This window comes from Engystomops pustulosus, chromosome 2 (assembly GCF_040894005.1).
Source record: "Engystomops pustulosus chromosome 2, aEngPut4.maternal, whole genome shotgun sequence".
NCBI classification, from domain to species: domain Eukaryota; kingdom Metazoa; phylum Chordata; class Amphibia; order Anura; family Leptodactylidae; genus Engystomops; species Engystomops pustulosus.
The window spans coordinates 71,207,514-71,230,950 of NC_092412.1; the positions used below are offsets into that span (position 1 = coordinate 71,207,514).

General features: G+C 38.9%; 1 protein-coding gene across 1 annotated transcript in view; it reads left to right on the top strand.

Moving 5' to 3' along the window:
- ENOX1 (ecto-NOX disulfide-thiol exchanger 1) overlaps window positions 1–23,437 on the top strand; it is a 355,077-nt gene that overhangs the window by 117,929 nt on the left and 213,711 nt on the right. Inside the window, exon 3 of the mRNA XM_072135263.1 lies at window positions 22,460–22,514. The gene's annotated coding sequence lies outside the window, so the exon portion shown is untranslated. The remainder of the gene's footprint in view (window positions 1–22,459; window positions 22,515–23,437) is intronic.

A 23,437-nucleotide genomic window follows, 5' to 3' on the forward strand; every position in this document is an offset into this window, starting at 1 on the left:
AGCCAGGGAGCTTAGAAAACAAAAAAGAACTTATACTTGTCTTTGTCGGCGCTCCCATTGTCCCGCGCCATCTCCCTTGTGTGCCATGCTTCTGTTTGTATACAGAGCTGGGTCACGCCCTCCCACCCAATGCTGTGTGCCGGACACACCATTAGATTCAATGCTGTAGCCGGCGACCGGAAGTTGTCAGAACAAAGCACCTGTTTCTGTAAACAAAAACAGGGATGGTCCAGGACATCGGGAGCGCAGGTGAAGGTAAGTACAAGTTCTTTACCCAGGCCTGTTATATATTTTTGTTTTAAGGGGTTCTCCAGAGTTTGAAAAACATGGATGTTTCCTTCCAAAAACAGTGCCACACCTGACCATGGGTTGTGTGTAGTTTTGCAACTAAGCTCCATTCATTTCTAGAAAGCTGAGCTTCAATACCTGCACAAACCATGGTCAGTTGTGGCGCTGTTTTGGTAAGAAAGCAGCCTTGTTTTTCAACCTCAGGAGAACCCCTTCAAAACTTGGACAACTCCTTTAAAGTCTTACATGTCCTGAAAAAATGACCGTAGATTATCAAAGAAATTAGCATTTAAAGAATAGCAAAACAGAACTGAAAAAAATTAACTGTATATTCAGACACCTGGTCATGGAAGGCTTAAAATGGCAGGAAGTTCACAAGTAATAAAATAATAATAATTCCTTATTTATATAGTGCACACAGATTACGCAGCGCTACACAGAGCTTGCCAAATCGGTACCTGTCTCTAATTGGGCTCACAATCTAAGCAACCTACCAGTATGTTTTGGATGTCCATTTCCAACCCTCAGAAGATGGAAGAAGGCAAACTTTGGAATCTTCTGGGTGGGTGTTGGGGAAAGATGCCACAGTTGTGCTCTATTATGTCAAATTCCAATTCTTTTTTGTCTAAATTGTTAGTGCATGATGTGTGTCTGGCATTATATCTTAATACTGTAAGTCTTGAATGATTGCAGGCAGATTTGTATTCAGTAGAGAGGACATGAGACATGAAGTCACAGTGCTATTTTTAGTCTGAATACATGATCTCATCTGTATCACAATGACATAAGATGGGCTACAGGTCTGTGCACAAAGGCGGGAGCAGCAGCACACTTCTCTTCCACAATGATCAGTATCCGGTAATCATCACATCATACCGGCTTCAGGAGAAAGGGAGCTCTCAGCCTGCGATCTCTTCTTGTTACGCTGATTATCAATCCACTCATCGACCGACTGAAGGGAGAACATAACTTTCCTGTCACCGCGATTTGCTGACAGGGGATTTTGCCTTTGCAGAGGTTTCACTTCTCTTTGTTTCTGGAATATGCATGAGAAGACAAGATGAAGTAAGCGCCTTCATTTCCTCAGTGCATTCTTTAAGAATTTTTAATTTTCTTTTCCTCGTGTTGCTCTTCACTGTTATCTAACATTATAATTTGCAGTCATACTCTGCAACATCTAAAGCTGTCAGAAAGTGTCTGGGATTTCTATGTTATCAGTGGGAATGCTCCGATACAAAGCCTGAGTTTCCCTCTCCCAGTCTTTTGAATGTAAATTTCTGTCACACAATTTAATAAATAGCAATTTTTGAAAGCTCCTGTTGTAAACAATAGATATTATTATTCCGCAGAATACAATTGATTTACTGATCAGTTGTAGATCAATAGGAACAAAATGCTGTGCTGTGACTCCCACCATTTACCAAGTGGGGGTACCTTGTCCCTCGTCCAAATAACCACAGCCCCTTTAACTTTTGTGGGATTGAGAATTAAAACCGTACAATGTACAGGATAGGCAGGATAAGATCTCTAGCATTGCTCTCAAAGGAAATCTACTGTCTGGAAACTACTTGCCTCATTAGATCCAGAGGTAGATTCCTCATGTCTTCTTCCTGTTTTTTTTTAAATTTCTTTCCTGGAATGCAGCTTTTTGGTTTTTGATTTTATTAATATAGTACCTACAGAGGCTAATCTGGGCATTGTGTAGCCTCTGTGCGCGAAGGGTACTCCACACCTGAGTAGCCTGTGCACAGCCACTGGTGAACCGCATCAGTGAAGTCGGCTGGGGATCAGGAGTTGCTGAGCATGTGCAGAGGTTCCCTAAAGCCTTTGCCGTGCCAGGAGCTACAACATCTGCATGGGATAGTGCACTTCTTGGGACATGGAGTAGCCTTTGCGCTGGGAGTTTACAGAGGCTGCTCCAAGTCCTGAGTAGCCTCTGCAGGTAATTTTATATATGAATAATATACATTTTTAAAGAGAACCCATCATGTAAAATAACCCCCCTAATCTAAATAGATTTTCATAAACTGCCATTAGAAAGCATTGCCTCTATCTCTTCATTGTCCCTCTACATGCCTGTAAACCTAAGCAATGAGGTCCTAAAGCTGTATGCAAATGACCTGTGAAATGTCCAATGAGTCATTAGCTGTCCATTGTCCAATAAGCTGTCCAGCTTATTCATGAGTGGGAGGCACAGCCACACCCCCAGTGCTTGACTGACTGCTGCTCTATGTAACGGCTGCTCCATGTGCTTGCTGGTGGCCACGCCCCCTGCAGCCTGTGTGTGTATAGGAGAGATACAACAGCTCCAGGCAGCCATGTTATAGCACAACATGTCAGGTACTTGTGCAGCTGATGTCTGTGTCTCTGTGTATTAGGAGGATTCCGCATGTCAGCCGATACATTAACTATGCTTTACTATAGACATGAGCAGGGAGAGGGGAGGGGGAACAGGAGTGACATCACTGCCTCTGACCGTGTGACCAGCCTCATTTACATAATAAATAGATGATTTTATAATGATTAATGTATGAAATAACTAGATAAACGCTGGGATGGGATCCTTGTGAGCTGCTCCTACAGGTAGAGGTGACAGGACTAGTGACACAGACCTGATGACAGGTGTCCTTTAAAACCAAACGGCTACATTCCAGGACATAACAAAATAATACAGGGAAGAGGCAGACCTGGGGAATTCACCTCTGGATCTGATATCTTGTAAATAGATTCCAGATATTAGATTTCCTTTTAAGTTGAACATGTAAATGTGAAGTGGTATATTTTGCAAGTGTAATTCCATAAATTCCCTCCTTAATCCAAAATCACAATTTATCGCCAGTCCGCAGGATAGGTAAAAAGTATCTTATCTCTGTAAATTCCACCTACAAAAAAACCCCTACAGATTATAACACGTATGTCAAACACAAAGCCAAGTTTAGGCCGCCACCTCATTTTATGTGGGTCCATTACTTAGTGCGGGTACTATTAGGTGGAGGGCTTCTTTAAGTGGATTGCAGTTGATGATCAATAGTCCATAAAAACAGAATACAACTGTGAACATAACCGAAATTGGTGCAAAACAATTTAACTAAGAAAGAGAAGAGACAAAAAGGGGAGAGAGTTCAAAGAGACATAGAAATAACCCTTGGCTTTTACTTGGCTGTAAGCCATAATCATCAACATGAATATACACTTGAAAAAGTTCGCTCTATATGTAATGACTCTATGTAATATAAGTTTCATCTTTTGAATTGAATTAATAAAAGAAATATTAACTTTTTGCTTATATTCCAATCTATTGAATAGCATTGTAGGCCTGCAGAGGAGAACAGACCAGCAGACCAGAAGGGGTAAAAACAGGAGGTTACATGCAATGCCCCAACAACAGCATTTTAGGAGTGTATACAGAGGAAAACCATTAAAGATGGAGCTGCTGGGGTTATGACCAAAAAGGAATTGGTTTAAGCCTGAAGAGCATGGCATGTTTGATAGGACATGATGGATAATCAGGGGGCACAGGTTGACGTATACTAGGCTACTTCTTAAGGAATTTTGGGAAATCCATTTATCCAAACTCTGCATGAATGCAATTTTCTTGGATAGCGCCACCATTGCCGAACTGTACTTGCTTCCATTTATTCCTTTTTAGAATAAATGTTTTTTCAGCTTGTAAGAGGTGACTTGTCAAGGATTCCTTGTAGGAGGATTGGAACATATGAAACTTGTATAATGGCGCCACCTCAGGGTTAGATGGAAAGGGCACAATTGTGACATTGTGAATTATGTGTAATAACCTAAACTAATAAACTAAAAGAGCCCTGAGGACATGTCTGATTTAAGGGCACATTCAGACGGGAGTGTGTGTTGCGTGTCCATGTGTAGTTCGTATTGTATCCACACCAGTTTTTTTCACATTCGTATGTCATCTGTTTTTTTTAACATCCTCAAAAAAAGATGGATGGTTTTTTAATGTATTTTCTGCCCTGCTCATTTGGTTGCCTAGAAATATTTCACAAAAAACTGACCCCATACAGATGTCTTCTGTGTGTTTCTTCTTTGTGGATCCATTGATTTCTATGGAGGACTGTGGTCTGCATGTGAGAAAAAAATGCTCCATTCTACAATTTTTTTTTCTGTCTGCACATCACTGATAAAATGGACATATGAACAGACCCATAGAAATCCATAAGTTAGTATGTTGTCGTCTGCTAGGGGTGCAAAGCTGTCTGCAATGGGGGAGGGGATCTTTGGACATGTTTTAAGAAGAACCTGATTGCTCTCCTGACATGTATGAAATAAGAACTGTGAAATGTCTTTTCTCTAGAATAGTTTCTATTTCTATAAATAAATTGAAACCAGGATTTTACCATTAAAGAGAACCCGTCATGCAAAATAACCCCCCTAAACTAAATACATTTTCATAAACTGCCATTAGAGAGCATTGCCTCTATCCCTTCATTGTCCCTCTACATGCCTGTAAACCTAAGCAATGAGGTCCTAAAGCTGTATGCAAATGACCTGTGAAATGTCCAATGAAGCATTAGCATATTCAAGCTGTCCACTCTATTCATGAGTGGGAGGCACAGCCACACCCCCAGTGCATGACTGACAGCCTGTATAATGATGTGAGGCTGTATAATGATGTGCTTCCTGGTGCTGGTGGCCACGCCCCCTGCAGCCTGTGTGTATGTGTATAGGAGAGATACAACAGCTCCAGGCAGCCATGTTACAGCAGAACATGTCAGATTCATGTGTAGCTCATGTCTGTGTCTCTCACCTGTATATTAGGAGGATGCAGCATGTCAGCAGATGCAGTACACACACTAGCCATGCTTTACTATACATTACACACAGACATGAGCAGGAGGAGGAGAGGGGAGGGGTAACAGGGGTGACATCACTGCCTCTGACCATGTGACCAGCCTCATTTACATGATAAAAAATATGTGATTTTACAATGAATAATGTATGAAATGACTAGATAAAGGCTGGGATGGGATCCTTGTGATCTGCTCCAACAGGAAGAGGTGACAGGACTAGTGGCAGAGACCTGATGACAGGTGTCCTTTAATGACCAGTGATCAATTTATTTATCCATTTCCAAAACAAATAATAGAACTACAGCATAAAACAGACTTGTAAGAATCAATACGGAACACAAATGTTTAGTAAAATGGGATTTCTGTCAGCTGCTGTTTGGAGCCCACTGAGTGTGACTTATATAAATCATGTAACCTACAACATTGTGGAGTGTGAGACATTTTGATAGATTTACAATATTGTTTTATTACACAGTAGTCAAACATAAGACTTGATGTTTCTGCATTCTTAGGCTCTGGCAACAGAAAGTGAATGAAAGGTACTAGTGAGTGTGAATGACAACCACGCTGACAGCTATCCTGTACATGTGGGGGAAGCCGTGAAATGTAACCTTGTTTCAGTGGGACATAAAAGCAATGTCCATTGTATGTTGTAATTGTAGCAGTAACTGCTTATGAATGTTATGACTGTGATATAGTGAACATTACAATGCTTGGAGCCTGTGTCCTTCCTGCTCAGGCTGGTTTGGTATTAATGAAAGTGGCCCACGCCCGATGCTTTATGGAGCCGCTCTTCTCTAGAAAGGTAATCTTTTACTATGCTTAAAGTGGCATTTCATCTGCTCCGGCAGAATTGTAACCAGGTGGCCTTCCAGGTGGCAATGGCCCTTAAGCAGAGATGCTAATTCCGATATTTTTCATGAGTTACATGAAGGGAGAGGTCACAGAGATAAGAAAGTGAACAGTATGAAGTGGTGACATTCAGCAAGTCCTTGTCACTTGCAGCTATTAGCATGCTCTGCCTGCTGCTATGTTTTATTGCCTGGTGTGCTTGCCTTGACCAGTCTGGGAGGCTCGGAAGCAGGGAAGCAGTTAATGCCACACAAGTTATTGTTTCTTGCTCAAATGCTTTATGTTTTTACACTGCTGAAATTCTCCTCTCTCCCAGTGTGCACCTAAAAATTTAGAGACATGCATAATGCATGTTTGCCAGTTCTAAAGGTGTGACTCAGTGGGATGAGATTGAAAATTGTAACAGATTGTTCGAAAAAAAAATGTAGACATCTTTATGCAGAAAGAGCTATTTTACATGGGGTTTGAAATAGATTCTCAAAAATAACTTTATAATTACCTCCTTAAAAGGCAAGATATAGTTCACTGGGGAATCTAGAAGCATATGTATATAGTAGCACTGGATAAATCTCTTCCTGTAGGAACTATATTACCTGCTTCTTAGAAACGTATTAATGTGGAAATGTGTTCAAGTAATAAACTATAGTGTCCAGATGTTTCCCATGAAAACAGCAAAGGCTTCAACATCATACTAGATATCTATTTACCTGGAAGTTACACGCATCATTTAGGCCTTGGGGGGGGAGATTAATCATACATCGGTGGTCGTGTGTCGGCGTATGCTAAAGGCACGCCACCCTCACAGCCACGGTGGAGTCTTAGACCTCGTGATTTATCACTGGTGAATGTTCACTTATTTTTAAAAATTGCGGAGGCACAGAGAAGAAAGACCCTGTGCCCACTCACTCCGCCGCTGGTGTGATGGTACACAGAAAACTGGCGTAAATCCCTATCAACTTCAACTGTACCATGAGATGTGCGTTTTGAAGGCATCAATTGCCTAGGGATGTGTGATCTTTGGAGTATAACATAATTTACCTAATGCAATAATCTTCTAAATTCTAACATGGCAATTAATATTTTTTTTTATTTTACAGCTAAGTAAGTAACTTGCACTACACCTAAGGCTCATTGCACGCAGCCGAGAATGGTCTGACAAACTCTATTTTTGTGTATTGGCCATCTTCACCATCTCCTAGGACGGAGCTAAACTGAACACAGAATGGAATTTCCATTCAGCTGATTTGTGTTCGGATCAGGAATTCATCCAGCACATGGACTGATGTTTTAGACCAAGCTTGGCCATATGCAATGGCCTTTAGACTAACTTTGACTTCTTGATATCATTGCCCTGGATTAAAATTATGTTTCTGTTATACCTTTACCAAGGAACATGAACGTTGGGAGGTTTTCTCTTGCAGGAAATAATGTGGATTAACTACTCAGTTGCTCTTGTTTCTGAGTCCCCATTTAAAGTTAATTCTGATTAATGCAGTTTCTTGTCAGAAAGGCAACAACACCATTTTCCCCTTTATATATTTACTGCTAATGTACCCAATAATGTATCAACAAATTAAGGTTACCCTTACAATGGCAAGTTTTTTGCAATGCAGAATGCATCCTTTTCTTAGATGTGGCAGAATATTCTATTCTAATATAATTCAAAAATGTAAGTTGCATTTTAAGTTCCCACACATGCTCCCAGAGATTTTTCTAGTATTGTCACAGGCTCTTTCACAGATTAGTATCCACATGCGTAACCAAAGGTGTTGGTTCACTGCTACCCCTTCGATTACCCAACACAGTTTCTCCTATGGTTGCCATAAAACAACTCCCCTAACCACTGTTTTCCCCTTAATACTAACCTCACCATATGATTGTCATCAAAGTTTTCCATAAAATTACCTTCCACTAATTACTTCCAATTATTATTGCCAGTTACAGACCCACCATGATTATTCTAAGGCCCTCTCACCCTGCAAGGAATACATAAATATAACAGTACTTGCTGTAAAGTGGTGTAGGCCACTTTGATTCTCTCTATTGTGTCTTCATTTTGGTTTTATTACTTTTTCATCTTTTTATTATTACTGTGTTTACATTTATAGATGTTATCTTGAAGTTGATCACACCAAGACTTAAGGAAAGTTTCTCGGCTAGTAAGTCTACTGCAAATCTAGGTTAAGTATTCTGAACTTCCAGTAAGAAAGATGATCAAGGATGTCTGTGACATTTGCAGAAATACTCATTCTTTCATTGCCGTTGTGTGGTGGTTTGCATTTCGAGAGCCTCATTTTACTACCATGTAAATCCCAGGTGCATTTTCTGGATGACAAATCGGACAATTTAGTAGGCCTGTCTATACATTTTAATAAATCCTCCCACTTTTCCTTCAGTGTAAAAGCCTGCAATGAATCTGTTCAATCTTTTAGTATCACTATTACAACGTATAATGGAACATGGACAATGCTGCCGAGAAAATTTCTTCATTAGAATATTAGTTAAGTGGCTCTTGGCAGAGTGATAGAAACATTACATGAATTTATAAAGCCATCTAAAAATTAGCTTACAGTCCCTGGCAGCGATTACCTTTGTCAATATAACAAATAACATGAAAGGTAGACAAGAGGTATTTAGAATGAATAAATATTACCGCCATGAAAGAATAGATATAATGAGTGGCTCTGGAGGGGCTTTTTTTGTTTGTTTTTTTACAAAAAGCTACTTGTAGGAGCAATTCAGAAATGGAAAGCACTGCTAGAGCCACGTACATGGCTAGGAACATGAAAATAAGTTTTCTAGAATGGTAAAATGATAAATACCTCGAGTAGCTCTAAATGCCTCTAGTTTTTGCGGAATAGAAGAAAAACTATCCCTGTCCTTAAAGGGGTATTCTCCTCTGGACATTTACATTTACTTTAACTCATCTGCCTTAACATCCAATTAAAGAAATGTATGTATATTAAAAATAATTAGCTGTGTGAAGTTAATTTTCCAATGTAGCTATTTTGCCCTTGGATACGACCACTGCTGCTGGAGTGACAAAGAAGAAATTCTAGAACAGATCTTTGTCTTAGTTTAGTGGTATAAAAACTGTTGAAGTAGTGCCTTATCCCCTTCCTTACTGAGGGTCATTGGTGCCTGAATGTCCAGTTCGGTTTTGCTTTTCTTTAAAGAATATTGCATATCTTACAATAACAATTGTTATTTTGTTTTTGTATTTTTCATGACCTGTGAGACTTTAGCTTGATAGAATCCTAAGGGCTGACCGGCTGGAGGGGGAGATCTTTTTAACCTAGAAAAACATTCCTGATCTTATATTATAGTTCAGATTCTCTTTTTTAATTGTGCGTCTATGGGTCAGGATTGACTTGTATGTATGTGCTATCGACATGGGCGTGTGCATATAGGATCTTTGATAGCTGTAGCACAGTCATGAAGGGGTTAAATAATCACATTAAAATTGTACCCATTACAAATGCTTCTAAATACGTAGATTTTCTTTGCACCTGTAAAAGTGGCTTTTCTAATCTTGAAGACTCTAAATGTTCTATTGTATGATTCAGTTATAAACAGTAAAGTAAATATATTGAAAAGTATGGCTGTATTCACATCTGTATCAAAGATCTGTTCATAGATTCTTTGGGGGGGAGATAGAAGCCCTGCCCCACTAGCGCTTTTACTAGGTAAAGGTAGTTTGTAGCCGCTGGTTGCGCTCCCTTGTGTTTTGCGCATAATTGCGATTATTTCAGGGCTTCTATGTCACGGTGGTTCAGAGGCCACTGATATCCATCGGGCTGTGGACTAGCCATCTACTTCGCAGAACTCAAACACTTTAACTAGTTACTTAAATGTACGTAAGAGAAATGAGCCGGGGCCACCAGGTGAGACAAGCGATGAAACCGGTGAGCAAATGGGGGCGTTAGAGGTGATGGAATGTAAATTAGTTATTTTCTGCATTAGAAGTAAAATTACCAACTAGAACCAGTTTCTACAATAGATGTAGGAAGCCAAATATAAACAATCCCACTCTTCCCATGTTTTTTGTTTTTATTCTTTTCTTTTCACACCTGACCTTGCTATTGGAGATGAAGTATGATATCCCTAAATGCTGAAAAGAGGTATTGATATTTTTCTGGTTAAAATGTGCCCCTGAAATTCCCCAAAGAAAATAACCCTAGTGAATAAGTCGCTTTACAAAGTAATAGCACTGTCGTTGTGGCCTCCATGTGCTGTGTACTATGTTTTGTAAGACTCTTTCGCATTGTAGGTCTTGCCTTTTGTCATTTCCCAGACATCTATAATAGACAGTGTGGAGATAATGTGTAATGTACTGCATTATTTTCCTTTTACAGAATGATGTCTAAGGTCAGCCTTTACAAAATCTTCTACATATGCATTGAATCATGCTATCTCAATTTATTTAAGATTTTTATAAAGGTGAAGGATTATAATGTAGCACAGTTGTGAGATATAATTCATTGTACTCTAAGACATATGTCTGTAATACAAGGTCCCAGCCATGTAAAAAATAACTAAACCTTTGAAGGATTTTTTTAAAATTTTATTTAATAAACGAATAGTGCAGTTGATAATAACAAAGTTGATAATATACTTCATAAAGTAAAACCATGGTGCCTTGTTTCCGTTCTTTCTCCTGTAGTGTGCATTGTATCTGAAAGTCTTCCGAGGCCCCTCCCACCTCAGGTGGATAAGGAGGCTAATTTACTCTTTATATAACCATAGAATGTTTTGCTTAGTGATTCAGCTTTTTGGGGAGGTAGCCTATACAGAGACTGCCTCTCAGCTGTAAGTGTACGTCAGGACTGAGAGCTGATAAACAAAAACTGCTTAAATAAGGAAGAAAGACGGGGGGGGGGGGGGGGGGTTGAAGGAGGACGCAGGAATATATTTCTTTAACCCCTTTACGTCTGTCGTATGGCTGTACAAGTCTGTGCAGAAAGGACAGATAGACATCAGTGTCCAACTTCAAATGGTTGTATCTTCAGTACCATGGACTTGGAATCATAGCTCCGGTGTCATATATTTAAAAACAAAAATCTCCCCTCGCTAATAGGTGTTTCTATGTGCCACATAATGGGACGTATTCACTGTTTATAGTAAAAAAAAAATTCTTTATTTTTACTATAAATACATACAGCTTGTCATTCCCTGCTTTAACTTCAACAGGGGATATCTCCTGTTCTATGACCTCCAGAAATATAATCTCTATATCTTATTAAAGAGGAGATTCTTCTATTTGATATCAGAACTCTATTCCCCAGTTCCAAACATATAACAGTTAACTATGCCCCCCTATAGCCTGTCAGCTGAGGGCACAATGGAGAAGGTGCTGCAGGGAGACAGAGCTTACGGTTTGAAAAAAGTACACGCACCCTCTGCATCTTTAGTTAAACCTGAGGAAGGGATAGAGATTGTCACTGCACAGATTTTTTTTAAATATTTTGTATAAGGTTTATTGCATTTTACTACTTTAAAAAAAATTTAGTAAGAAAAATGACAGACTTTTTCCCTTTTTTTTTGTCTGCTAATTCCATAACGGAAAAATTTTTTTTATTAATAAAACTATTCAATCAAGTTAAAATCGCACATGTCAAGTAAAAATTGTTATATGTAAAGATTTTCCAAAGATATCGTCATTTAAGAACAGAACAGCAACAATTGAACTGGTACCAAAGTGTTAAAAAAGCATATTACAGAGTTTCCTGTTTTCATCTGCACTATTCATGTGTCTGTTGTCTGATGTTTAGTTACAGATCGACATGGATGCTTTAGAATAAGGCAGCTGTGGCTCAAGACTGTAAATGGTAAAAGGGCAGAAGTGCCTCGTTCCTCTTGTTATTTGCCTGAACCCTTTGTTACTTACAATCTGCCTTATTTTTAATTTTCTGGTGGACACTTATTCCGCTAACAAATGAATATTCACACAAAATGTTCACAGCGACCTTTCTAGTAAACAATGGAGCAGCGAGTTTTCTCGTTTTCGTCATTTACTCTATGAAGCGGAGATTCATTACAGGTCGGTGTACAGGCTCCTATCGATTTCCATCCCGCACTCATTTTGAGAATGAAGGAGAAGCGGGAGAGGCGCTACACACACTCTGCACACAACTTCCAGCCAGGATTACTGGATTTTATGACTTCACATTTCTTCCTGTGCATTTGAAATACTGTTGATCTGGGCATTTCTCAGCTTTAATGTGACAAGCACACACTGCTGTTTTACCAAATGCAATACGCATAGTTCATGGGAAACATTGGAGGCGAAGGGCAAAATGAAAGCGCGTTACTCTGATAGAACATTGATTTATAGAGGGAGCACGAGGAGCGGGAAATATTTACTTTCCCTCTACAGTTCACAAAACAATCACATGCGCATAAATATGCAGTTTCTTAGAAACATAAAAGATGAGGTTTACCAGCTTTCTTCTCTCAGTAACCATCTCATGACTGCGCAGTTTATCTTTTTGGGGACAACCACCTTTAATTCTACACTATATTTTTTTCGACTCTGCCGAATACTATACATACAGGTAGAACATTGGATGTCAGCTCCAGGTCCAAAGTTTTGGATCATTGTGCTGTTCTGTGTATTGGAGGGGTTACATTATAGAGATTTCCTAGTGTACATTATTAGATGTAAATCACACTGCTGTATACATAATAATTGCCTGCAAAAAAGGGAGAAGGTTACAATAAGAAACGTTGTACTTGGGTTGAATTTGTATGTAAGTTGGAATTGTATATTTTCTAATTGTAGCTCAAGACAAAAAATGTTTTTGTCCCAGTGACAATTGAATATTGCAGCCTGGCACTAAAGGAAAGCATTAATAGAGCTTCACCAGAGGTCCCAATGAGGTCCGTCTGTAAGTCAGGTGTCCTTAAGTAGAGGACTGCCTTTAAGCCTTATCACACACACATGCCATCCACCTCAACCCACCCTCTGACACTACTAGGGGGGATTATACTGCTGTGTGAGGCGTCTCAGGCCACCTTGTCCTTATTTTCATATGTATATGAGGACATATAATAAATTGCAGGGACATAATTATTCACAAGAACATGTGCATTCATGAAGGTTTATCCATAACTTTCCAAGTTATCCTAATTTAAAGTGCACAGGATGTAGCTCAGCTTTTTTTCAATTAATAGGTTATACTACACAGAGTGGGCTATAGAAATGTCTAGGATCTCTCCTTCATATTTTGTCATTTTTATAATTGTCTCAAAGAATGTGCAGAACATAATAAAAGGAAATCTACCATCAAAATCCATCATGATAAACCAGGAACACTTTCTCATGGATCCAGGCACTGTGACTGTGGTAATCTTTGTTTTCCATGGTGTCCTTTCTTCTAAAATCAATTTTTAAAATTATGCCTGTAGGTCTCTAGGGGCATTAGCAGAACTGTTGGTTGTTACAATGAGCAGAACATGTCTCTCCCTACTCTCTCTCCCTGTGTAATCTAGCAGCAGCAGGAATGGCCTCACCTGCTCATTGTAACAGCCTGTGAAGCTACATCGGTGAAGGGCTGTGGTAACGTCCGACACAAGCCCTGAATTCTGCTTTTCATGCAGAGCTTCATCTAAGCATTAGAGAAAGAAATCATAACCTTTAGTTATAATATATGGTAACAAAGACAGAGAACAAAGGCCGTATGTGAATAAAGATCCTGTTTGTGCTACTTTACATCCGCGTAGAGTTAGATCCAAATGGAAAAACAAGATGACCCTACTACAGGCTGAGAAAAACAGCTGCAAGTATTGACCAGGCAAATAGATGTAGTAATTAATTTATCCTGGGATTCTTGATTTTGGAATATCTTCCTATAACTGCAAAATTATATATTAAAGCTTTTAATGTATTTTGATTGTCAAAAGTTATACCGTTTCCAGTCAAGTTAATTGGCAATAAACACAATACAGTTGGCTGCAAAAGCTCAAAGTAGTGTCACGTGGATTCATTTATCTGTGATTTCTCTGGTGCTAATTCAGGGATTAGTTTTGTCTTGGTGATATAACACAGAGCAGATTTCTCGCTCTGAAATGTATCTACTGTGTAGCTAAAGATAAGCTTTGACAGAACATGTGTTAAATGGGTTCCACAACCTTCTTCTTAAATTGAAGGAAGTAGATAAGTCCATGACTGACAGACAAAAAACCCCACAAATTACCCATGTTGTCACTTACTGGTAATGGATACCTGAGATCTGAGTCCTGTGATTGGCTGATGGGTCACAAGAACAAAGCTGGTTCTGATTTCTAGTCAGCGGAGTTGAAGCTCCATTGACAAAAGAATCATAACGGATGAGTGATGTATTTTTTCCCTCCCCCCCACCCCAAAAATGAATAAACATTGTAAACCCACAAAATAAGGATGTAGGGTGAAATAAAAATAATTACAGGCAGTCAACCATCTTAAGAACACTGGACTTACAGATGACCCCTAGCTACAGATGTGATGCTCTCTGGGTGCCGAAAATTTGCTGTACTTTAGTCCAAGTCTGCAATGAAGCTTTATTGTTAATCCTTGTTCCCTTGTCAACGCAAAATCGTTAAAATCGAATTGTCACAGGGACTAAAGAAATTTTATCTGGAGTTAAACTTGCAAAATCTATCCATTCTGACTTGAATCCATATTTAACTGAAAAGAAATTTGCTATTTGCTTTTATACATTGTGAACCAAACGTACCTTGAGAATGCTGTATGCTGTTTTGCTCAAAATAACTATTAGAAAATTCAGGACCTTGGGAAAGCTGCCTGCCGTACATAAACATCCTGGACTAATCAACTTGAGCTGGATGACTCATACACAGCAGCTGGGGGATGTTGCAGCGATTGATTACTCCTGCCTGTCAACGACAACACAGTGAATACATCATTCTCTGGTGCATCGTATAATTAGAGGGTAAGAAGAGAAGCCCCAGGAAAGCCACAGAAGTGACAGAGCCTCTTTATCATAATTTTATAACTGTTTTTTTTTTAGCAAAACCACTCAGCTCAGGGATTAACAAAGATATGTGTCTGCATCAGTGTAGCTACAGCATTCTCAAGGTATGTTTGCTTCATAATGCATAAAAGCATATGGTAGATTTCCTTTAAGAACACATCTTGTATGTATCTTGGTGGCTACCTGCATTTTTATAACCATGTTTCAGGTCTTATATTATTCTGATATCATTGTTACTATTATTATTAGTGTTCTTATTTTTTATGAATTCCACAATGTGGTACTTATTATTTATAACTTAAATGAGTGATGTATCTGTATAGAGCAGTAATGGCAAACATTTTAGAGACAGAGTGTCCAAACTACAACAAAAACGCACCTATTTATCGTCATGTGCCAAGGTCCTGGCTCCCTGCTGTGTTAATTGTATCAGCTCACTGAGGCCACCAATACAGTAGATGGAGGAGAAATTTGGATTAAGAAAAATCATGTGACTGGGAACAGGAGCTCCAATGGTAATCCAGCTCTTCCCACACCTTCTCCCTCCTCCTTCAGTCCCAGGCAGCCATGTGGTGCTTTAAAATAGTACTTATCTTGGCACATCGTGGACTTCCTTGGACTGCAGGGGGACTCTGCTGGGGTGATGGCCTGCGTGCCCACAGAGAGGGGTGCCATAGGTGACCCAACTAGTTTAGAGGGAAAGGCCCGGCCTGTGAGGGTGTACACATTGATATCCGACTCATCTGATGGTGATCTTGAACTCATTTTCCTCAACACAAAACAGTTCTATTACCTATTGCAGCATTGTCTTTTCAATATCCTTCGGATGCTGCTTACACAATCATTGTGATTGGCAAACTGGGTCCTTAGGATTATCCTGGGGCCATGACACAAAGAGGAAACTCACGTTTTCAAAATTATAGTGTTGTAGTAGTGCTAGGTATTCATTGTGGTCACTAAGGGGAGTACATAACTCTAATAGTAGACATCAAGGATAGGTGAAAATGGAGAAATAGCTCTTAGCATTGGATTCATGAAATAATTGATGGATTTGAAACCCTGTGTTTTCCTGCAGGGTCCAAATTGTCAGAAAGATTTTTACAATATGTAAAGAAATTAACCTATTTTAATACTTGGCATCTTCATTACAAACTTATAAAGACCTCTGCTTTAATGTATGCAGCATAGGTGAGACATTTGCAGTGCGTAGACAGCCTTGGGAGCATCAATTGTAAGAAGAAAGAGACCTCCTTATGTTAGTGTAGATAGGCTCGCAGCATTGCTGAAAACCACTGTTACACTTGATGTTCCCTGCATCTATAATGTGTATTGTAGCCAAAGTGCACATTAAGAGGTTGATCTCTAGTGTTGTCATTTCCATTTTCTTTTATTTAACATGTCTGATACAGGATTAAAACTTCAACTAACATTCTTGAATGCCGCACGTTACAAAGCGGCAGTACATTTACTATTTTAACCTTTTACAAGACACATCAATATACTGTGTTCAATTATACAAGTTGCTGTATAGCTGTGTTATAGTCTGTGCATATGTGAAAGGTGATATAGGCACCTATTACAAAATTTCACAGAAACAATGGTAGAGAAATGGAAAAAAATACTAAAGTTATATGTCAGACAAGGTGACAGGTTGTCCATAGTGAATAATAAATAAGCAATACTCACCTTTGACAACCCCTGCTTGAGCGCCATCGCTTCATTGCTCCGAGCTGTTCTGTAACAACCTGCCTGCAGCGGTCAATCACTGGCTGTCAATAGGTGGACACTGCCATGGTAATAGGAGGAAAGAGGATTTTGTTCTGTTTTGGTATATATTTTCTATTGACTTGTTTAGTGAACAGGTTTCATTGAATTTGGGATTAATAAATCTTTCCTTATAAGACAGTGGTGTCGAACCTATGTAACGGGTGCCAGAACTGACACTCTGAGCACTCTCTGTGGGCACCCAGGCCATTATCCCAGCATAGTGTTCACAAGACAAGACTTATGGCCTCCTCCTGCAGTCCCATGCCACACAGGTCAGTGCAGTGTAGTCCCATCAGCTCCCTGGGAATCCTGTTCGGGGGACCCTGGAGGGTGACTACAATAATAATCTGAATTTCTTCTCACACTTTCTACTGTATTGGTGTCTTTAGGGTGCCAAAACAATTGAAAGCTGTGACAAATTGAAGTTGTTGCTTGAATTGCCATATTGGCACTCTGCAATAAATAAGTTGTTTTTTGTTGTAGTTTGGGCACTCGCTCTCTAAAAGGTTCGCAATCACTGTTGATCAGATAAATGGCAGTGATGTTCAAACCTTGGGTCATCCTGTTCTATTAGACAAATGCATGTTATAAATGGACAAATGGTGTTCTAATACACATCACATGTTGATAATTTTGTAATTACCCAGTTTACACTAAAAAACAGATATCCTTTTACATAAAGCTGTTGTCCAGTGAATTATTTTTCTCAAGAACTTGGATACAAAACGTCTGACTTCGTATGACCCCATGCTGCATCTGTCCAACTCTCCTTAGATCTCTGCTTTGTGGTTCCTCTTCATCCTGCAGGGGCAGCAGTTACCCTTTTTGTTCAGCTAAATGGTCTTATCATAGGGAAAATGCAGAGACCAGCAGGCATAGAGGTGTCATAACCGGAAACTCTCACAAAGTCATGGGATCATTTATTATCTCATTTCATTTTAAGATAATATTAATGACAAATATTTCAATATATAGATATCAACTTATTTATTAGGCTATTTTTGCGAGACTACAAGACTACATTATATGTTGCTATGTCTTTTTACTATTGTAAAATAAGTCCTAGGATTCTGGAAGCAACACAGTATAGCCCAGTACAGTTTCAGAAACATCTAATCATAGTTGTAGATGGCGTCAGAAACGCATTCCTTTGTTTATTTGCATTGACATTGAGTCAATGTCTGGAGCTGTCGGAAGCTGCCAATAATGCTTGTAGAGAATCACAAGACAAACTTCTGTAAATGCACTGGTCTACAGGTTGTTTTATTGAAGCTTCGTATCATTCACGTCTGTAGAAAGGAGCATCAGGACCTGGAACTCACCATGGGCATTCGTTGTGTTCTGCAGCTTTGCTTATCTTATGGTATGGAATCCTTCTTTCATGGAGTTCCATTTCATATTGTACTTTGCACGTGGTGTGGAATATGTAGTATCATGTACAAATCGTTGGGAACTACATTTTCTTTGGTGAAGTTTTTATGTCTCCCTCTACTGCCTTGTGCAGGAAAGAAGGTTTATGAAACTCTCTTCATGGTTACCTTCTTCAGTTGTACACACCAAATAATTTTCTGTTACACCAAGGAAGTTTATCTACAGCAGAAGCAATTCCTTGACAAACAGTTTTTTTACTAGATGGTTTTTAGTGTCTTCAGTATGAACCATTTCCTGGCACTAATGTATGAAGGTTACTTCTAGAAATGTCAGTGTTCCATATAAAATCATTGTATTGATGTTAGAAGCCAGGCAACATTACTATGTCTTACAAAAGATCGACCTATAAAGTTCAGTGTGAAAAGTATGAGCATTTTGTGGATGATGGAAGTCCATGCAGATTATAGGTTTTCTCAGAGAATGTTGTTAATGGAAAGTAAAATAAGGGAAAGTATGGTATTCTGGAACAACAGGCAGCTTTATTCGGAGTAAACTGCAGAAAGTCTATCATCATGTATACTTTAACTATAAAGAAAGTTACTGTGTAGTTGATTAACTTTTGTTTTCAAATCTGGTTGTAGTACCCTGTTTTAAAGGAAATCGACTTGATGAATAAAACAGGAGGCACTTCCTAAGAGATCCAGGCACTGTGAGTGTGGTAATCCTCTTATATTTATTATGCCTGCCCTCTTTCCTTCTAAAATCCTTCTACTTTTATAATCATGCTAATGAGCCTGAAGGGCTCTAGTGGGTATTTCCAGAGCACTTCACTTCAGCTTACAATGATCAGAGCAGGTCTCTGGGAGGGAGAGAGATGTTCTGCTCTCATTGTAACTGACTGTGAAGCTACAGCACTGAGGGCCTATGGCAAGTCCCCCCACCCCCCAGACTCACTAGCACAATTATAAAAGTTGATTTGAGAAGGAAGGAGGTCAGCGATAACACATGATAACATATAAGAAGATCCCCATAGTCCCCAATGCTGGAATCTAGAGTACGTGCCCCTGCTTTACCATGCTTGATTTTGATTTCCTTTTAAGTTTCTCTATTATTCTTGGAAATCATTAGATCATTGAATGTGTCCTTTTATGGTGCAGTTATCCACTGTTTTTTACTGCCCCATTGCCAGTTATTCAAACATTTCCCTGAGAAATATCTGAGAAATGGTATAACACAACAAACGACAATGGACGGCTGGTAGGTCCATCTTGAATAGTCTTTGGGATTTTATCTGTTTCTTCAGTACCAGGCCATAACAATAGTATGCATAATCTGCTTTGCCAATCCGGGTTCTGGATAGTTAATTGGAGGTAACTGGTGATGATAACGCTTACAATTTATACTCTCCTTGAAATTAACAGCACAATTTTTTCTTTCTATCTGTTGCCGATAAGAAGGCAGGTTCCTCATTTATATTAGGCAGGTAGCAGATCCCACCTGCCTTGTAATATATTAGTTTCTAATCTGAGTGAGAGTACAATATTTCATGGGCTTGAATAAACGGCATTAGTGTCTCCCATTTCCTTGTAAAAGGGTGTATTTTGTGTACGGTTTTATCTGTGCAGACACATGGTGTTTTGTCTCTTTATTCTTGTGTAGGTTGTTGTCAGTGACAAAACTGTTCAGTGCTGTTTTTCATATCTTATCCTTATGCTTACAAATCCCTTATCAAGCGTTTGAGTGATCCATCATAATTTCCTCCATGAATCATGACTCCATCATTGTTTACCAGCAGAAGTGAGATGACTCGCACGATGAATAGTATAATGGCATGTCACAGGAATTGATGGTATTGATGGCGCCGCAAGAAGAAGCGTGAAACACCTTGTTTCCTGTTCATTTTGTGTGTTAATTTTATTGCCTACAGAAGAATAATCCTACTTCAGCCACCCTCCCATTGTAGAGGTATCAATCATCCCATGTACATAGCGATATCTAACACAGACGTCTGTCTAATACTAGGCAAAGTAAAATGGTAGCGATGGCTTGTGGGCAAGAGTCTAGGATTATTTATAATGTATTGGTTATTTATTGTGTGTAAATAAAAGAGAGCACATAAAAGTTCTTCAATAGAGTCTGATTCACTATGGACTTGGGTCAAAATACCCAACAGCTTTTTCCCCCCTTTTTAAGTGGAAGTTCCCTTATGGTTTGGACTCAAATATTAATGTTTGCTTGTATTGGCCATTAATGGTAATCCCATACTATATAGTAGAATAGCTCTTATCCTATAGCTCTGTTTAGGCTTAGTGCCTCTGAACCCAAGCTCAGCAGTAGTAGCAAGGACAAGCAAATATAGATGCAGCACTTGACAAATACAAGCACAGCAATTTGCATCAAGACATCAATATGTGGAAATTGTGTTTCACTGGGGAGACACATCCGGCTGCACAATACGTCTCAGAGCATTTATCCAGGCTTGAAAAGTGAATATATTGAATGTTGTGGAGTGGAATCTCAACCCCAGGATAATCATTTTCATCATGATTAGAGGTGTAACTCTTTGTCTCCTCATGACATGCATAGGGACCGAATAGAAAACGGTTTGATGCATTTTATTATTATTTTTTTTAATCTGCTTAAACCCCTTCCCCTATCCATAGATATTGATTGGAAAGTGTTGCATGTCAAGTAGGGCAGGAACAGTATCTTGCAGCGCCTCTTTGTACAGCAATTAGGCGGCTGTGATTTAAGTGTTGGCTTCTTACTGATATGGAAGCGTTGCTTGGTTAGCCGGGATATTCTCATCCCGCATTAGTGCTGTAATATAATGATTTATTAAGGTGGTGGAAGAAATATTGATCTCACTAATAGCTTCAGCCTTGGCATATAATGCTTTACATTTTACTTAGCTTAAAGGGACACATGCTTTATCTGTGTTCTAGAATGCTGCTGGTCATGAATATTTAGATTTCTGAGACGGATTAGTATTCTCCGTAGTGCCTGGAGGTAGTCAAGTCATGCATTGGTTTATTAGGCAGAGAGCATTCATAATATTACGCCAAAAGAAAGATTGGTGCGATCTGCTGTAATACAATAAAGAAGGTGTTTCAGTTTGTCTCATCTATAGATATTATGGTACATACCTTTTATGTTCTATTTCATAAATTTATTATTTTCAGTTGAGATGCTCCACTTTGTGCTGTGAAAGTGACAACCTTGTGGAAAGGGGGGCAGATTCTTCCCACCTATTTTTTTTATGGCTACTGATTTTCCATTCCCTACCCATAAAAAAAAAAAAAAAAAAAGTAAAGTAGACCTGTCTCCTGGTGTTAGGCCCCTTTCACGCTCACGTTTGTTTCCGCTTGTATGCTTCCCGTACCATACAGTTTCAATACAGGTAGCATACAGTCACATACATTTCAGTGGGCCATAGGTCCATCCATTCGAATGGATGTATTGCCAAGCTTACCGTACCATACACGCAGAGCTCATCCCTCCTCAACGCGGCTGTAGGCTCACCCTCGGACATTAGATTAGATCACTCTAGGACTGTCTCTAACCCTGCTCAACTAGCAGGGTATTAAATGTCCTTTCTAGCATTGCTACTTTATGGGAAATCTGTTTGTTATTCTATCGCAGCTAGAATCATCATAATTCTGGTATAACACTAAAAAAGATATTCTCATTTCTCTGATCTCAATAAACTTGTAGTTTTGTGAGCTGCAGACTTAAAGATCCAAGCCAACTTTTATCTTTATCTGCAGGTTGCATTCCCAACTTTTACTTTATCCTGCTGACACAGAACCACAATCCTGATGTTGTATGAAAATTGTGATTCTCTTTAATATGACACTAGCAGGGAAGATAGGGGCATCAGAAGTGACACTTCCCCTGCAGCCTCTAAACTTGACTCATCTCAAGCACAATATGCCCATTTTCACATGACTTAAGATGAGATTTATTTATGGGTTAAAGGGTCTAGAAAAGAATATCTAGAAAGAATATTTCATACCCCATCTGAGGGTACTGCTAGGTCAGTGGGTTAGAAATAGGTGACCAGTTCTCTTTAATTAAGTCAGAAAGACATAGGAAAAAGGAGGCTGCAGGAACGTATTTCTTTAATAAGGTTATATTACAAAGTTTACAAATATCTACATTAAGTTATAAAACAAAATTTCTAAAGTTTAGTTACTTTAATGCTTTGTTCTTTTTTTCTGCTCTGTTTTCTATAATGCAAGTATTACAATACTACAGTTTCAAATATAAGAAGTAAGGCTGTTTTATAAATATTTGTTATTGGTGCAAATACATTTTGTATTTGGTCACTTGTGCTTGTATTGCTTCTGGGAAAACCTTTCTGAATTTTTTTTTATTTGCAATTTTCAGATTAATCTGACCTTTTGGAGTGTGAAATTGCTGAAGACACATCTATAAGAAACAGGTAAATTTATTTCCAGCTTATTTTTGTTTAGCAGGTATAGAAGGAATATGCTGCGTAGTGAAGTCTCTTTGAGGGAAAATAATAGGCCCTGCATATTTCAGCAAATCTTTTACCCTGCAGATTTGTTAAGCCCTGCTGTGAAGAATTAGGCTGCGCCACTCGATTCACCTTCAAATAGTATTGTATGCTTTTTGTTGTGGAAGAACTAGTATCTCTTAATTTTTTATTTCCGTCTTCTGTTTCACGGTTTTGTTTATTCCATAAAGTAAAAGTCTACAGTTCGCAGCTGTTAGGGTTTCTTACAGAACCATCTCCTATGGGATTAGCAGGCCAAGGGAAGGTCTTGTCAGTTTGTTTTTCTTCCTATAGAAATTGCATTACATAGCCCAAAATTCAATTGTTTTCATCTTCATTTTAAATGTATGCGGTGCTCGCATTGTGATCTATTTTTATTCTTGTAAATTCATTTTCCATGCAAGCAGCTTCTTGAAAAGAAAAAACACCGCTTTTATTTACCTCGAGCTTCTTGTGTTAATGCATTCAGTTCTTGCTCATTTTTATTTTTATCATGCACTATTCTAGTATACAAGGCTGACCTCACTATTTAAATGGTACTGGTTTTAATAGTAGATGTATAATTGGTCTTAAAATATATTTTCAGTATGAACATTATAAATGGTCACAATTGCTTGAAAAATTAGGGACACACTGAAAGGAAGCACATTTTGTAATAATTCCTTTATTTATAAAGCGCACACAGATTATGCAGTGCTGCACAGAGCTTGTCCCCAATGGGGCTCACAATCTAATCAACCTACCAGTATGTTTTGGAGTGGAGGAAACCGGAGGACCCAGAGGAAACCCACGCAAACACGGAGAGAATATACAAACTCTTTGCAGATGTTGACCCTGAAACTTGAAAA